The following is a 14,038-nucleotide window of genomic DNA, read 5'->3' as shown; positions in this document are numbered from 1 at the left end:
CTGATGCTGAGCCTATCTAACGACTGCAGACTCTGGAGAAGACAGTACGCGCTTGCGTACTATTATAAATGCAAAAGGGTGTCTGTCTGTCTGGTTTCTAGCTTTCACAGCCCATCTGTTGAACCGATTTGAACGAAATTTGACACAGCGACACCATGTATCCTGGGGATTGGCATTTTTGTCTCGGAAAATTAAAGGTTCGGTTTTTTTTAAATCTAAACCCACGCGGAAAAAGTGGCGAGCATCAATTAGGGTCCTAGAGACTGAAACACAGACTGAAGATTCGCTCCTAACTTCAGCTACTAGCAGGATTTTGCGCTCCACACAGGCAATAAAGTACTTTCTTCTCTAGCATTTTAAATTACCGCCTTTTTCAATAGTATAGTTACTTACCTTATTCGGTAAATCCTAGAACGCCGGAATCGCTTAAAGGGAAAGAATACGACGTAAATCTCTTTAATCTTACGTTTGATATCGAAAAGGCTGAATTGGCCATCAGTTAAACGCTCTAAAAGAAATTTGCATGCAAAGAAATCCCCGTGACATTGCTATAGCGTACAGACCCCCTTATAAGGTGCCAACTGTCTTATTAAAACCGCATAAACGCTGTGTAGACAATGAAATCTCTGATTGTTGAATATAAGTAGGGTTGTCACCGCCCTGGTAAACGAAATAATCATTACATACTACATTAATTATAGTATACTTTCAGGCTTCAAGTTTTTTTTTTTTAATTCTTTATTTTGTGATGGGGCTTAATCACTTCGTGATTATGTCGCCCCCATGAGTAAATCTACTTATATAAAACCTTAATTAATCACTTCAAGTTAAAGAATTAAAGTTACAATTTAAGTTTAAACAAAATATCACTCGATTCAATTACTTTACTTATTTACTTACAATTACTACAATTCGATTGATTTAAAAAATCTATCTAATGATATATTTATAAAGATTCTATCATCAATCAGTTTGCACGATTCATTGCTGGACACAGGCCACTACCGCCTTCCTCCTCCATCCACTTTCATTTTCTTAAATAATAGTGCTTCTGTTTTTCTCACTCTACTTCTGTGACTTAATTCCGCATATATTATTTCATTAGTATTTGCCAACCCTGCCCAGAGGTCGAAAAGTGAAACAGTACAAGTAACCATTATGCATTGTGTGCAAATATTGGGAATACCTGAGCTATGTTATGCATTTTTACAGTTTTTTTAGCGAATGTAAAATTCTCGACCGTTTGTTCTCGTGGGAAATACTCAAGTTATTAGGATGTGGCTTTTCGCTATCTGCTGCGACGATCTGCCATCTGTTACTGAGGATGACGTTAATTATGATGATTATTCTCTCGTTCTTGCTCAGATATTTTAAAGAAACTTGAAATTTATACACTATCGGCTATACTTGTAGTAATAGGTAGTTAGTTTGTATGTAAGGGGTGCTCTCCGGATCTAATAAACCGATTCTGAAAATTCTTTTACTGCAATTTTCATGCAAAACATTCCATGCAAAAAATCACGTCGACCTGTTGCTTCGTTGCGACGTAAAGCACAAACTAATAAACAAACAAACACATTTTTGCATTTATAATATGGGTAGGGATTGTACATGCTGTTTCGTCAAAGATTGTTATTTCAAGCAGTACTGCCTGTAAATTACTGTTGGCCTGAAAACTTAATGGCTCGTGAATAATAATATTATCTTAGTACCACGAGCTTCTGATAGCTAATAGGCACGATATCTTACTAAAATATTTACCAAGAAAACGCGAGAGAACTCTGTACAAACATCAGAAGCGCCTAAACCCGCATGCCGTAGCAAATAGAGCTGGATCATTTTCCAGGTAGCATGTAAAAAATCACATGAAAAGCCTGTTCTTAAATTATTATGTAACTAGCTACTTAACTTAAAAGTAGCCTGTGAAATATCACGAAGTAAAATCTCACAAGTTAAAAAAATATTACATTTTATCCCGCATTTTTAAATTTCACGCTCGCATGGTCATTGATTCAAGCTAAGACGTTAAACAGCGTGAGAGCGAGAATACTTCGTGTTGAAATCATTTTGTATTACAATTTAGAAACCAAAAACATCTAGTTAAAAAAGTCACTTTCCGTGAAAAATCGCTTGTAAAATTTCACCAAATGAAAATTATTTAAAAGTAGCAATAGTGCCCATCTCTAGGTAGCAAACCGTATCACATTAGTTAAGTCAAATATTTAGACAGGCGCTGGTAGGTAGGCGGGCGAAGAAAGCGAAACGGCGAAGACGGGGAACTAAGTGATGGTCCGAGATAACGCAAACCTACTCGGTACACGCACAATGAGCTACGTAAGAGATTTCTATCTCTACCTTATCGTTCTGTTAGTTTGTGCTATAAATAGCTAGGATCGGATAGGACAGGATATTATGTAATCGTCGAGATTTAATAGGCGGGATACGTAGGATAGGTAGATAGTAGATTAGGTAGGATACGTAACTCCTTTTATCAAAAACTGGCGTATTCCCGCGACTATGCCCGCGTGGATTTTTCTTTTTCATAGATCCTGTGGAAAGTTTTATGATTTTTATATTATCTATGTATTTTTAACATTATCTTATTTATAATCTCTTATCTTTTTACCCCGCCATTGCTTTTAAGAGGAAAACCATCTCGAATGACTTAGACGATTTCACCTTCAAACTAGCAATTTTGACATGTCATGATATGATCAAGACAATTAATCAAGCAGACATTTAAATCTGCGAAATTTACGCGGACTTTTAGTATTTTGACGTAGGAGGGTAAAAGATCCAGTACATGAACGAATAAGGATTACCCTGACTTTCACCTAAAATTAAGATATATGAGAATTGTTCTATATATAATTTTTATTTTTTGTGTATCTGTACACAGTATATCAAAAAATCAAATAAAATGCGTGGTATTAATTATTATAAATTATTTTATTTAACAAAAGGATAAATTGCCAGTAAATGAACTGGAAATTTCAGTGAATGAACGAACTCTATCTAGTGCATAAACTCTCGATTCCTATTAATAAATTCTTAAGTATATTTTCGGCTTGGAATTTAAAAAAAAAATGTCAGATTTTCAGTTTTTGACTTATTGTATATTTTTTTCTACATTTTGCGCGATAAATCAAAAACTCTTTTACATAATAATAATAATAAATAAAACCTGTTTTAGAATGTATAATAGAGCCCTTTCATATGATATTATCCCCTTTGGTATAGTTATCTTAGTTTGAAAGTCACCTAAATTTTCTGGAAAACAGTCCAAATGACTACAGAGAAAATGAAACTTAACGCCCTTGTTGCATCCAAGTCGCTGGAAGTGCAACATCAGCTACTGAATGTGTTAAGAGTAGTGAGAATAATATACCGTAACACAAGTGTCTGATGTTATCAGATTTGTTCCTTTGAGCCGAGAAGCCACATGTTCTGATGCTTTTTAGACAATCTAAGATCTCTCATTAAGTGATCCAAATAATTTTGATTGAATGGTCTAAGTTGAGATGTAAAAAGTCACTACATCGTCACTACCTTCTGAAAGTTCTTGAAATGGTAGATTAGAGGTACTGGGTTGGGGCTGAGGTACAGATTTATCACCAGAAGTCAGAATCATTCAAATTGCAGACTGCAAGTTACAATAGAGCCGCTTGGAACAATTTTTTTGCTGTTTCTTCTGGTAATATTCACAACGCAGAAATAATAATCATCATGGTGTTTAGATGGTTCGCGCCAAATAATAAAATTTTTTTTTTAGTAAAAGTAGTTAACTATTCTTATTTGCTCATAAACGCAACGAGGAAATACAGCTTCCACATATAAAAATTGGAGTCCAGGCCTTGCTGTTAGCTGCTAATGGGTTCTCAAAGTAGCCCGAGTATGCTTGTTTTACTGGGCACAAAAGGAAAGAATGAAAGGAGCTTACCCAGTACATCTTAAAAGATCCGTTATAGATACATGCATCCTGCCATGCCTTACCTATGCCAGCCAAACATGGGTCCAGACAAAGAATATAAAAAGAAATAGTAACTTGCTAAGAGGCGATGGCAAGTTGCATAAATTAAGCAAAAAATATTCAAAGTGAGAATTGAAGACAAAAAAGACAAAGCCTAGAGACACCTTGAGACATGCCCTAAAACTGCAATGCAAATGGTCATATTGTATCGATTTTTACAGATGAAAGAAGGACAGGTAGGTAGACCGAAGACGCGTTGGTCTAATGCTATTGTGCAAATCGCGAGAGAAAATTAGCTTGATAGTACCAAAGACAGAGAGAAATGGGGATACCCAAGAGGGATCCATATCCAAGAAAGAAGAATACCAGAATAAATATAAAAAAAATTCAAAAGAAAAATAAAACCGATTTCAAAATCACAAACACTAAAAAGTAAAAAATAATTTAAGTTATTGTGGTTTTTGAAGTCGGTTTTATTTTTCTTTTGAAAATTTTTTATTTCAAAATTTTTAGTGGCCCCACTGTACTATAATAATATGCCATGCCCAGCTAAAACCCTACTGTTTACTAAGCAATTACACTGATCGCGAGCAATTTGCTCTTATCCATTGAGGAGTTCTGTTCTCCATCTCAGAAGATATTCATCAGAACTTCATCAAATTTATATGGGACCACCTGCAAAGTATACCTAGCTTTTCAAAAAAAAATAATTTCCAAATCGGTCCAGGCGTCTTTGAGCAATCGGTGAACATACATTAAAAAAAAATTGAATTTGCTCTTATCCATTGAGGAGTTCTGTTCTCCATCTTCAAAGATATTCATCAGATCTTTACCAAATTTATATGGGACCACTTGCAAAGTATACCCTATCAAACAAAAAAAAAATCCAAATCAGTCCAGGCGTCTTTGAGTAATCGGGGAACATACATAAAAAAAAAGATACCGACGAATTCAGAACCTCTTCCTTTTTTTAAAGTCGGTTAAAAATATACTAAGATTTACTAACATGGTGTTATACCACAGAGTAGCAAACAGAGGCAAAGCTTCTAAGAAGCGAGCAAATTTTATAACTATTTTGGTAGGGTTGGCACTGGAGGATACAATTTAATTAACAATAGTTATTTGTTCAACAAGATGGTAAAGTTTGTTTTTGTTGTGATTGCCTAGTTTAAATATCGATCAATAGATCTAAATATCGATTTTGAACGAAATCAGTCAATTTAGAAAGAATTATAAATGGTGCCAACTTTTTTAAATTTTGGTTACAGTTTCCTATTTTGTGATCCCAGGGAGCTCTAAATATCGATTTTGAACGAAATCGGTCAATTAACAAAGAATTTCAAAATGGCGTCGACTTTTTTAAATTTTGGTAACAGTTTCTTATTTTGTGATCCCAGGGAGCTCTAAATATCGATTTTGAACGAAATCGGTCAATTAACAAAGCATTTCAAAATGGCGTCGACTTTTTTAAATTTTGGTAACAGTTTCTTATTTCGTGATCCCAGGGAACTCTAAATATCGATTTTGAACGAAATCGGTCAATTAACAAAGAATTTCAAAATGGCGTCGACTTTTTTAAATTTTGGTAACAGTTTCTTATTTTGTGATCCCAGGGAGCTCTAAATATCGATTTTGAACGAAATCGGTCAATTAACAAAGAATTTCAAAATGGCGTCGACTTTTTAAATTTTGGTAACAGTTTCTTATTTTGTGATCCCAGGGAGCTCTAAATATCGATTTTGAACGAAATCGGTCAATTAACAAAGAATTTCAAAATGGCGTCGACTTTTTTAAATTTTGGTAACAGTTTCTTATTTTGTGATTGCAGGGAGCTCTAAATATCGATATTGAACGAAATCGGTCAATTAACAAAGAATTTCAAAATGGCGTCGACTTTTTTAAATTTTGGTAACAGTTTCTTATTTCGTGATCCCAGGGAGCTCTAAATATCGATTTTGAACGAAATCGGTCAATTAACAAAGAATTTCAAAATGGCGTCGACTTTTTTAAATTTTGGTAACAGTTTCTTATTTCGTGATCCCAGGGAGCTCTAAATATCGATTTTGAACGAAATCGGTCAATTAACAAAGAATTTCAAAATGGCGTCGACTTTTTAAATTTTGGTAACAGTTTCTTATTTTGTGATCCCAGGGAGCTCTAAATATCGATTTTGAACGAAATCGGTCAATTAACAAAGAATTTCAAAATGGCGTCGACTTTTTTAAATTTTGGTAACAGTTTCTTATTTTGTGATCCCAGGGAGCTCTAAATATCGATTTTGAACGAAATCGGTCAATTAACAAAGAATTTCAAAATGGCGTCGACTTTTTAAATTTTGGTAACAGTTTCTTATTTCGTGATCCCAGGGAGCTCTAAATATCGATTTTGAACGAAATCGGTCAATTAACAAAGAATTTCAAAATGGCGTCGACTTTTTTAAATTTTGGTAACAGTTTCTTATTTTGTGATCCCAGGGAGCTCTAAATATCGATTTTGAACGAAATCGGTCAATTAACAAAGAATTTCAAAATGGCGTCGACTTTTTAAATTTTGGTAACAGTTTCTTATTTTGTGATCCCAGGGAGCTCTAAATATCGATTTTGAACGAAATCGGTCAATTAACAAAGAATTTCAAAATGGCGTCGATTTTTTTAAATTTTGGTAACAATTTCCTGTTTTGTGATCCTAGGGATCCTCAGATATTGATTTTGAACAAAATCTATGACAGTTCAAGAAAATAGATTTTAAACACTATTTAAATTATTATCATTAACATTAAATTAAATGAAAACACGACGCGCGACGTGTACTGCAGCCCCTGAGCTTGAGCACAGGCCGAGCCGGTATAAACCGATTTCTCTCCGTACGCGACGTAGCGCCTGTGCTCACGCACACACGCGCCTCAAGCTTGTAGTAGTGTACCTATCGTAGCGCGCTTGTATGAAGCTTTGACTCTGTTCGCTACTCATGTGGTTATACAACGCAATACCACACTCACAAACACTCGTACAAACATACAACACACTCACACACACACATGGACGCACGCACACGCACTTTTGAACGGTTTGAACGGAACACGGTTTTGAAATTGAAATTGAAAAAAGTGTAAGAATTTGTAAGAAAATATTTAAAAAAGGTATATCAGCCGGTTTTTTATTCCAGCTCTTAATACATGTGAAAACGTCCAATCTGTTCATTTACTCGAGCCTTTACCCTAGTACCTAATTATATCGACCGCCCCATATCAAAACAAAGTAAATGTCATTTTTCCGAAAATCGTTTTATGTCATAAGCCTAACTTTCATAGTATGTCCCGTTGTATTGTAAGGACACCCACATTAAAGTAAAATTAAAAGCTAGTAAGTCGCTTTGACCATTTTAAAACATAGTAAGTCTTTGAACTGGCTAGGTTTTTATAGATTAATGCGCCTTACTAAGTTTTTAAAAGGAATTAGATTAAATAAAATAAATATCACCCATTATCTAAATACCATGTCAAAACAGTAAATACTTAATAATGCATTAAAACTTAAAAGTAAGATAGGAAAAGTCAATGACCTCTACATGTCAACTGTTAAAATATGGTTTGCAAGGGAAATACTTTGCATACTTACATAATGTTTTTAGGGTTCCATATCTCAAAAGGAAACACGGGACCCTTATAGGATCACTTTGTTGTCTGTCTTTCTGTCCGTCTGTCCGTCTGTCGTGTCTGTCAAGAAAACCGATAGGGTATTTCCCGTTAACCTAGAATTATGGGCAGGTAGATAGAATAAATCCGAGGACAAATTTCGTGATTCTAGATCAACGGGAAGTACTGTATAGGTTTTCTTGACGGACGGACGGACAAATGGACAGACAGCAAAGTGGTCCTTTAAGAGCTCCGTTTTTCATTTTGAGGTACAGAACCCTAAAAAAGAAAATGATGCACATGTAATGTTGGCCAGTCTTCACACTAAAATATTTAAACCCCTTTAATTTAAAAACTGTCATAGCCTAGTGGTTAGAACGTCCGCCTCCTAATCGAAGGTCGGGGGTTCGATCCCGGAATCACGCACTACTAACTTTTCAGTTATGTGCGTTTTAAGCAATTTAATATCACTTGCTTTAACGGCGAAGGAAAACATCGTGAGGAAACCTGCATACCTGCAAGTTTTCCATGTTCTCAAAGGTGTGTGAAGTATGCCATTCCGCATTGGACCAGAAATAACTACGGCCTAAACTTCTTTTGAATTTAAACCACTTACTAGGTTTTGATCTGAGAAAGAAATTTGACATTAATTGACAAAATTGAGAGACCTAAGCTTGTATAAGAACACAGAAGTGCCTAACGTCTCTCAGAGAGCAGAGAGAGATTTAAACTGTTTCTTATAATCACTGGCCATATTTCAAATGCGAAAGTGTGTTTGTTGGTTTAATATTCAATCACGCTGCAACGGAGCAACCAGTCGACGTGGTTTTTTGCATGGATACATTTAAAGACCTTGAGAGTGACATCTCTCTCCGCATCGTATTCTTTATTGCTGAGGGTTGTGACCTCTTTCCATTATTCCTACATCTAATGGTAGGTTTTCTTGGGATAATAATGCAGTGGGTTCAAAGAGCCTACGGAACTCGACTAGAAAAACGAGATTTTGACACTTAGGTTTAACGGTTATGAATTAGTTATTAATATCAGTGATAAAATTGATTAGGGCTGTCAGGTAAAATGACATTTATCTCGGAAAATCAAAGAGTGTCCACGAGATTTTTTTCCAAGTTTGCGCTACTAACTACATATATTATGAAGAGGAAAGGTTTGTTTGTTTGTTATCGATAAACTCTGAAACTACTGAACTACTTGCACTAAAGACATAATCATCAACATCAACCGACAGACGTCCACAGTGAACATAGGTCTTTAATAGGGTCTTCCACATGCTACGGGTTTGCGCCGCCTGAATCTTTGCGCTTGCGCTTGACGACAATCATGCTTTTAAAGAAAGCAATGATGAGGTCCAAGTTGGAGCACGCTTACCTAGAAGATGCCTATTCACTCTTGGCTTGCAGGTATCTAAGGTATATATGGCAGGAAACATGGCCGCCGAAATGGCGTTCCAACCTTTAGGCTCTCCCCATTGCCCGCAGCATGAATCTGAGCTTTCTTATGAGACCCATGGTTATATTATGTACATATAATATCTCATAAGAAAGCTCTAACACACAATCCAGCTAAGTAAGTCCAATTTCGAAAAAAGCTAGCTAGCCGACAAATCTAACTCAGGCAGCCTTCGGGAACCTTCGAGATGTCTCTGTCCAAAATTCCTCAATGCTTGAAGAACAGTCTTTGAATAGTGCATATTGTCAGTGATGAAATATGGATCCGAAATATAGGTCTTTTTTTTGTACACAGGAAATGCCTGACGCATACCCCTCGGTCATGTGGGGCTTGCACCAAACTTGCACTACTACGAAATCCATTTCGGAACACGGCACCCGGAACGAGGCGCGCTATCTCCTAACATAGGTATAATACCTATTTAGAACACTTACTATCTGTCATCATAATCTATGACAACCTCCGAGTATTTACCTGGTAAAACCGTAACTTTAGAATAAAATTTAGTATATAAGCAGGCTTCATTTAGAAATGAAAAAATCCCTATTTTATTTTTCAACGATTATAAACACAACTTTCATTCAAAAATAATAAGCTTAAATTCATTTTAAATAATATTTTGCGACGAAATGACGCGCACAGTCCTTCCGCCATGACAGTCCAGTGGACACTGAATTCCATAGAGCGCCTGCAAGAAAATAAATAGCACAGGAAGTTTTTTGGTTAGTTTTAGATTATTTAAGAAACGAAAAACATTTAGTATAAAACTAACAGTTAAAATTGATTGCTAAACCTAAACATATCATCTTCTGGAGGTTGGCTTCAAAGTATCAAGATGTTAAAGAAAACTTTTACAGAACAAGTTGCGAACAGCAATGTTTTCAACTTGGTTTTTTTTTTTATTGGGATAATGTATACTAAATAAAAAGAGGCCCTTATAATCTTCACAAACTGAAGTTTTTAATTGCATGTATTTAATAGCTGTTAATGCTTTAGAAAAATAAACAATTTACTTCAAAGTACAGCATTTTTGCGATTTGTCAAATAGCAATTACCTTAAGCATATCCGCTGCCGGCTTTCACGCCTTCCTAAGGTTGACTGCCAGATAAAGTCCCCTAGCCTTAACTTCGCCTTTTGTATAACTCTGGTTATGCCATTTAAAACTTCCCTTACTTATTACCCTTATATTATGCACTCTAACCTTCTTGCAAAATTTCAAGTTTTTAGATGAAACGTACGTAAATAAATCAAACTCGTCAAGTGCGAGTAGGACTCGCACACGGAGGCTTTCTTACTAACGTATAAGAAATGATTTTTTTTATCCATGTCGGATAATTTGTATTTTTATTATTCGTTATAATAGCAGCAAAAGAAATAGACCGTACACATTCTGTGAAAATTTCAACTCTCTACCTATTACGGTTCATGAGATACAGCCCGCTGACAGACAGACAGGTGGACGGCCGAACGGACAGCGGAGGCTTGGTTATAGGGTCCCGTTGGCACTCTTCGGGTACGGACCCTAAAAAGATAACTTAGTTCCAAAGTAAAGTAAGTTCGCATTTGAGAAATAACATAAAATTGTGCTAGTCTCAGCGTTGACGATAACTAATCTCTATCAAGATAAAAGAGATTTTTCGATACAAAAAGAGCAAAGTCGTAGTGGCTTCCTAAGAGCACTTCGCGATCTACGCTAATCGTTAGAAACAACCTCTACTACGATACTCTGCTCGCTTACAAAGAGCTATGACTCGAATTTCAGAACGGATTTTTCTTATTTTAAATCTCTCTTCAAGTAAGTTTATTCGAAGTTGACTTGCCTTAATTTTACAAAGGCAAATTTTAAATATCGGAATAACGTGTCTCGTAGCCATGATGGTTGCTAAAAATTTTGGCGATCATTACTTCTTAATCAGTAGCTTTAATAAAACTTTATAAGCAACGTAATGATTTTAAAATACGTATTTAATGAGGTATCATCACTCGATGGGATAAACTAACATTTTTTTCGATTCTTGCTTTTCATTTTCATAAGGTACTTACCCTGATTTTTTTTTTGAAAAAAAAAAAAAATTGTGCTATATTTCAACTTAGACCTCTTCCCTATAGTTTATTTTTAAAATGGCTGTGACATACATAGACGAAACCATAAGGGTTCCTTATTCTTTTACAGAATTCTAACAAGTGTAAATTAAAAATTTATAACACCCCCGACGATCCAAAGTATCAGAGTTTTCCAAAACATCATTTTCAAATAAATAATTATAGACTACAGGCCCATGTTCAAAAATGGATGGGTCATATGAACCACCAGGTGACGTATACAGGACGATATAAGAGCATAAAATAATAAGATTCAGCACTATGCCGTCACTTGTAAGCTGTCCAACAGAGTGCTGGTGAGAATTCAAAAGTGCAGGTAGAGTGAGTACATTTTGGTCATATATTTTTGTACGGCATTTTTACCATCGATAGATCCATGAAAAATAATAAGAAAGCGCGCAGTGCCGTAAAAAAATGGTGCGCCACAAAGTCAGTAAATTTTTTGATTTTCTGACCTTTTCCGGGGTAAATTTGGTCATTTAATTCTGTACGGCACTAGTTTCATACTGTTTCAATACAGCCTCTAATCCATTATTCCGCAACGCCGTACAAAAATCATGTGACAAGGGGAAAAAATTGAGGGTAGCAACCCCCTCTCTTTCCGTGGTCCGGGGGGTGATTTGAAAAAGTACGGCTTTGGTTCCAAAACATTATCTAGCACTCAAAAGTACTATTAAAAATAATGCCGTCAAAAAATTAGTGTTCATTTGAATGTGTATCAATAATTATCTTAATTTCATGGTATACTTGATTTTTAAAGCTGTAAAATCATTTGACTCTGTACGGCAACTTTTTTTTTAACATGATAGTGTAAAATACTATTGTTGTATAGTATTGCCGTTCAAAAGAAACTGTTCTAAAAAAAATTATAGAGAAATACAAAAACTGAAATTTTTCAAATTATTGCAAAAGTTTAAATATTCATAGATTAATAAAATATAGCAATTTTCTACGCTTTTCCCTTGTTTTAAATAGTATTAAGATAAATAAATTAGGAAAAAAATATGCCGTACATTTTAATGCAGACCATATCTTTTAGGCTGATGAAAATGACGCTACCATTTTAAGGGTGTAGTACTTTATGGCCATCTGATACTGTACGGCATTAACATATTTTTGAAGAGAACAATTGATAATATGATAAAATCACTATGCCGTCTAACTGAAGTGAACGGGTGTGTATATAATATCCACATCCCCTACAAACCTTTGGACCAACGAAAATGTACGGCATGTAAAAAAATATTATCTATGCATAAAACACTTTCAAAATAAATTAATTTTATGTTGTTTCAAATCATCCCCCGGACCACGGAAAGAGAGGGGGTTGCTACCCTCAATTTTTTCCCCTTGTCGCATGATTTTTGTACGGCGTTGCGGAATAATGGATTAGAGGCTGTATTGAAACAGTATGAAACTAGTGCCGTACAGAATTAAATGACCAAATTTATCCCGGAAATTGTCGGAAAATCAAAAAATTTACTGACTTTGTGGCGCACCATTTTTTTACGGCACTGCGCGCTTTCTTATTATTTTTCATGGATCTATCGATGGTAAAAATGCCGTACAAAAATATATGACCAAAATGTACTCACTCTACCTGCACTTTTGAATTCTCACCAGCACTCTGTTGGACAGCTTACAAGTGACGGCATAGTGCTGAATCTTATTATTTTATACTCTTATATCGTCCTATATACGTCACCTGGTGGTTCATATGACCCATCCATTTTTGAACATGGGCCTGTAGTCTATTATGTATTTAGGCAACGTCCATCTTGACAGCTTGACATTTGTCAATTGACATAATATTATGAACCTAACGATTATCTAACCTTCTTTTCTACAAGAAAACTAGAAAAGAGCTGATAACTCTTAAACGGCTGAACCAATTTTTTTAGATTATAGCTAAGAACACTCTCGATCAAGCCACCTTTCAAACAAAAAAAACTAAATTAAAATCGGTTCATTCGTTTAGGCGCTACGATGCCACAGACAGATACACAGATACACAGATACACAGATACACAGACACACAGATACACAGATACACACGTCAAACTTATAACACCCCTCTTTTTGGGTCGGGGGTTAAAAACCCTGTTTTCTATCCTTTACATTAAGTTGTAACAATAGTAACAACCTTCAGCTGCGTTATGAAATTCCAAAATTATATGGCGTAAAAAGAGTCAACAGAACTCTGCCATCTTATATGTAATCTATATAATGTTTATATAAGACATGTGTATATTATGTACTTAAAATCCACAACGTTCCAAACGTTAAGAACACTTTGCGATATACACACGCTATTCGCAAATCGTGATACACGCCCGCTGAAAAGATACTGCCTTTACGATAATGAGAGGCTGCAATATTCCTGGAATGTACTACGCCTTTGAATTTATTCTACTTTGCAGGTATGCGCTGAGCTTTACGCGGCATCCTACATGAGAGATGTTGACGCGAACGTGAAGCGGCGCGGCAAACAACAAACAGTCGATACATATCAATACCTAGTTCGCAATCGCGTTCGCTTTGAATCTCCTACGCAAGACATCGCCTGAGACCAATTGCAGTCTCGCGCTGTGTCTGTCCAACCCTTTAGCCACTCCGTAACTTCGCTAATCGGTATAAAGAACCGCAGCAGAGATACGACTCTTTACGCGACAGTAAACTTATAAAAGTGCTGCGACGTTCCGCACGGGTTGTTAGTTGCCTACAGCTTTTATATTGCTCTCATTGTATTCCCAGTAGTAAAAGTAAAGTTAAAAGTTCATTCGTGAATTTTGTAGTTTTTTTTTGCAGTAGAACATAAACTTATGAATAGATAGATAGGTTATGTTGAAAATACAAGTTAAAA

The 14,038-nt window shown here is 35.6% G+C and overlaps 1 protein-coding gene across 2 annotated transcripts in view; it reads left to right on the top strand.

Moving 5' to 3' along the window:
• The window catches only part of LOC123868044 (cyclin-dependent kinase 14), a 134,330-nt gene that overhangs the window by 104,733 nt on the left and 15,559 nt on the right, over positions 1–14,038 (top strand). The window lies entirely within an intron of this gene.

The sequence above is a fragment of the Maniola jurtina genome, chromosome 9 (genome assembly GCF_905333055.1).
Source record: "Maniola jurtina chromosome 9, ilManJurt1.1, whole genome shotgun sequence".
Lineage (NCBI taxonomy): Eukaryota > Metazoa > Arthropoda > Insecta > Lepidoptera > Nymphalidae > Maniola > Maniola jurtina.
This window is presented reverse-complemented; position numbering and strand designations above follow the sequence as displayed.